Source organism: Mus caroli, chromosome 7, assembly GCF_900094665.2.
Source record: "Mus caroli chromosome 7, CAROLI_EIJ_v1.1, whole genome shotgun sequence".
NCBI lineage: Eukaryota > Metazoa > Chordata > Mammalia > Rodentia > Muridae > Mus > Mus caroli.
The window spans coordinates 135331750-135336502 of NC_034576.1; the positions used below are offsets into that span (position 1 = coordinate 135331750).

Below are 4753 nucleotides of genomic sequence, written 5' to 3' on the forward strand. Positions count from 1 at the left end.
GATTAAAGGCGTGTTCCACCACGCCGGGCTGCTCTTCAGTCATTTTGAGATCAGTGCAGTGGAGTCAAGTCAGTCAGTTGGGAGACAGTGCAGGAAGTGTGCAGTGCACTGGAGTAGAGTTAAAATTCAGGAGTTCACGCAGGTCAGTGCAGGTCAGCAGAGGAGATTGAAACCAGAGAATAAGAAGGAGCCAGAAGATTAGAACAAGTTGCCAGCCGTTAGTTTGAAGCCAAGCAGAGCAATTCAGTGAAAAGCTGAGGAGCCAGATTGAATCAGTCAGCTTGGAGAGGAGTTTGAGCCAGAAATTCTGAGTTGAACCAGCCAGCCAGAGATCAGGAGGAACTAGAAAGGGTGAGCCTATTCAGCAGTAAGTCTCAGAGGCTGAAAACATTTTAGGCCTGGGTTAGATTGTACAAAAGCTAGAAGCTTCCAGGACTAGGCCTGGGTTGGCAGATGGAGACAGTAAGCCTCTAAGACAACAATTACATCAGGTGAATAAGTTTACATCTTGTCTCTAGGCCCTATTCTCTTTTTCCTGATGGTTTTCATTAACTCAGTATTGCCCCCCCCCTCGGGCAATGTCATTAACCAAGCCTCTGAGGGTTTGCAATGCCCACACAGCACTGGTACACAATGGGCTTCTACTTCATTCTGGGAACTCAGCTCTTTTGCCAAGGACTCTCCATTCCCCCTGGCTTCCATCTTTCCTGGTTGGTTGCTCGTGGTTCAGACTCTCCATCCAAAGTTTCTTTCTTTGTTCCAGGGTTATTCATTCCCTCTCTATTTCTAGGAACCCAAATTTGGGGTTCAGGGGGAAATGTCCTAGCTTTGAGAGGTCTGGCCTGGTGAAGCCTCACAACTCCAAGATGAAGGCAGGTATGCCTTTTGCAGGTGTGAGGGTACAGACCAGGCAGAAACAACACCACTGGCAGTGCCATCCTACCCCTCTTAATTTGGGTGCCCATTCTGTTTCTCTCAGCCTTGGGTTCCATCTGGCCACAAGGAAAGGTGATGGGGACATTCTCATGGCTGGCCTCTACATCAACCCACTGCATTCACTGCTAGTATGCAATGGAATGGGGGCAGTAGCAATGGCCTAGACTCTCATCAACATCTGAGATAAAAAAAAAAGAGGTCCTGTGGTGTACAGCCATAATCCCAGCACCCTCTGGGTGTGGAGGCAAGGGGATCAGAAGTTTAAGGTCATCTTTAGACACATAGGGAGTTCAAGCCCAACCTAGGCTACCCAAGACCCTGTCAAAAAAAATCAGAACAAACAAAAATAGATACCTGGTGGTTAGTGTCTATAACTTCTGTGCTGCATTCCTACCTACAAGAGAAACAGTGCATCTCTGAGGCAGGTGGTGAATCCCAGGAGTGAATAGACACAGGCGGGCTGATCTTGGTGAATTTGAGGCAAGTCTGGCCTACATAGCAAGCGACAGGATAGCCAGGGCTACTGTATTAGTCTAATCAGGGTTCTCTAGAGTCACAGAACTTATGGGTAGTCTCTATATAGTAAGGAAATTTGTTAATGACTTACAGTCTGTTGTTCAACTCCCCAACAATGGTCAGCCTCAGCTGTGAATGGAAGTCCAAGGATCTAGCAGTTGCTCAGTCCCACAAGGCAAGCAGGCAAAGAAGAGAGCATGAATCTTCTTCCAATGTCCTTATGTAAAATCTCCAGCAGAAGGTGTGCCCAGATTAAAGGTATGTGCCACCACGCTTGGATCTGGGACTTGCTTTGTCCTAGATGGCCTTGAACTCAGAGATCTCCCTTTCTGAATCTTCTGGTATTCATAGCCACTATGCTTCAAGATCTCTATGCCAAGATCCAGGTCAGAAACTTGGATCTCCTAGCCTCCAGATTAGGATCACAGGTGAGACTTCCAATTCTGCATTGTAGTTTGTTCCAGATATAGTCAAGTTGACAACCTAGAATAGCCACTACAGCTATGTAGAGAGAAAAAAAGACCCTGTCTCCAAAACAAAACAAACAAACAAATAAAACAAAGTGTGTTTCTTTTGTTTTGTTTGTTTTGTTTTTGTTTTTCGAGACAGGGAGTGTCTTTTGAAGAGCTAAGGAACTTTCTTCCTCACACATCCTGACTCATTGTTACCTTGGTCCACAGGAAGCTCGAAATTTAATGTAATGCTTAAAGATGCCAGCCATTCTAGTTCCTTTTCTAGGAAGCCACATTCCCTTTCCTCCATGAAAAGTGATTCTGTACTTACTGTGGGAGAGGGATGGTTTGTGGTGTTTGAAAAGCCAATGTAAATATTTTCATTTGATCATATTTATAAAGAATAAAGCGTTTTTTTAGGGGCAGCACTGAAACAGGATCTCATGTTGCTCGGGCAACCTGGCCCACGAGCTTCCTGGAATTCTTATGTCTTCAATTCTCTTCTTGCCATAGCAGCACCAGGATCACAGACACACATTATCGCATCTGGCTGTTTTCTGTAGCTCCTAGGAATCTGAACTCAAGCTCTCTCACTTATGCTTTACCTACTAATCTACCTCCCCAGTCCCCTGTGGTTTGCAAACCTGACATAGTCTGACGAGTTTATCTATTAGTAGGTCTGGCCCTTCAGAGGCACTCGGGATGTTGCTTGGACATTTGAATGGGTGGGTGGGAATATTAATGGATGTGTGGGTATGGGAATAGGTGGATGGATGGATGGATGGATGGTGGGTGGATGGATGGACAGGTAGATGGGTGGGTGGATCAGATGGATAAATGGAGAAATGAGTGAATGGGGTGGTAAGGTGGGTGGTTGAATGGCAGGTGGGTGGGTGGGTGGGTGGGTGGATGGATGAAAAGATAAGATTGGGTAAGAGGGTATATCACTCACTGAATATGAGATCCAAGTTATTAAAAATTGTATGTTAAGCGCTGGATACCCGAGTAGTTCAACACACACACAGTCTAAATCCTTCATAAATAAAAACAAACATGCAGATTCACAGGCATGAATGACTGTAGTGTAACTTGAAGAAAAATAAACACACTGAAACACTGTCACATAAGAGCACAATGGAAAGCCCTGTCAACTCTGACCTGACCCAGGCTGGACTCTTTTTTTGTGAGGAGGAGTGGCAGAGGTCAAAGCAAGGTTTCTCTGTGTAGCCCTGGCTACCCTTGGTCTCACTCTGTAGACCAGGCTGGCCTTGAACTCAGAGATCTGCCTGCTTCTGCTTCAGGCTGGACTTTTGGTGCCAGCCTCCTAAATTCCAGTAGGTTGATAATAGTCTTCCATCACTGAAACCTCAAGGGACAGGCTAAGAGTCCACAGTTAGCTTTATGAATGGTGAAGCTTCCAGAAAGCTCATTGCTGGGCTGGCTGCAGGGGCATGTGACCTATACTCCAGAGATGCTCCAGAAGGTCCCCCTGGGGCCCCCCTGTTACCTGGTTCTCATGGAAATTAGCCTGGTCTTGAACTTGTGTAGCTGAGGATGAACTTTAAATTATGATCCTCCTGTCTCCACCACTCCCTAGTGCTGGGACTGCAGGCACAAACCACCATGCCCAGTTTATGCACAGCTGAGGATTGAAGTTGGGGCTTCATGCGTGATTGACAAGCATTTACCGACCGAGTTACATCACCACCACCACCCAATTCATTGTTATGTTTTTTTTTATGTTTTTATTTTATTTATGTGTATGGTGTTTTGCCTGTATGTATGTCTGTGTACTGTGTATGTGCCTGGTATCCATGGAGATGGACTTACAGATGGTTTTCAGCCACCTTTGGGTGCTGGGAATTGAATCCGGATCCTCTGGAAGAGCAGCCATCTCTTCAGCCCCCTAAAATTCTTATGCTTTTGAGGAATAGATATTTCATGTCTATTTTGTTCTGTCTCTGCTTTCTAAGTGTTGGGTTTACTGGCCTGTGCTACCATGCCTAATTTAGAGCATGAAGTATTTTGCCACAGAGACAGACCCGCTCTGTACAAAGTCCTTAACCCCTTGGAGTTCTTGTACTTCAACTGCTTTGAGAGTCTAACTTAAATACTAGATAAAGTAGACCTTAGCCTTATCCAGCAGGCTGGAGAGCAGAGAACTCCTGTAGCGTCAAACGGAAGCCACCATGAGTCTCAAACATCCTTGCATGTTCAGCTTTGAGTTCTGCCCTTGGAATGTTCTTTTTCTGTATCAGGGCAGGGATGTGACACACAAAGCTTCAGACATATGAGCAATGGTGACTAAGAACAGAGTCACAGGGACCACTGGCACCACTCAGTTGGGTCAGCGTGGGGCTGTGTTGGAGAAATGAAGTAGAGGGTCCAGGGCAGGGATAGAGTTGTCAGTCTCCCCTTGCTGTAAGCAACAGTTGAATGGAGCCTCATTGTGAATGGAGATAATACAACCCCAAGTAGAACTGGTGTTAGTGCTGTAGCCTGTAGTTCAGTCACCTGCAAGACATCTTGTCTGATGGGGTGGCTTCTGTTTATCTGGGTGTTCTGCTTTGAGATTAGCTCTCATATCATTCAGACTGGCCTTGAACTCCTGATCCTCCAGCCTCTGTCTCAGAAGTGCTGGGATTACAGGTAAATGTCCCCATGCCTAGCAATATCCAACATCTCTAAGAAGTCTCTTGTGAGACTATGCCGGGGCCCTAGCAAACACAGAAGTGGATGCTCACAGTCAGCTAGTGGATGGATCACAGGGCTCCCAATGGAGGAGCTAGAGAAAGTACCCAAGGAGCTAAAGGGATCTGCAACCCTATAGGTGGAACAACATTATGAAC

At 46.0% G+C, this 4753-nt stretch overlaps 1 long non-coding RNA gene across 1 annotated transcript in view; it reads left to right on the top strand.

Moving 5' to 3' along the window:
• LOC110297304 overlaps positions 1-4753 on the top strand; it is a 15114-nt gene that overhangs the window by 467 nt on the left and 9894 nt on the right. Inside the window, exon 2 of the long non-coding RNA XR_002378269.1 lies at positions 1582-1710. This is a non-coding gene — a long non-coding RNA (uncharacterized LOC110297304). The remainder of the gene's footprint in view (positions 1-1581; positions 1711-4753) is intronic.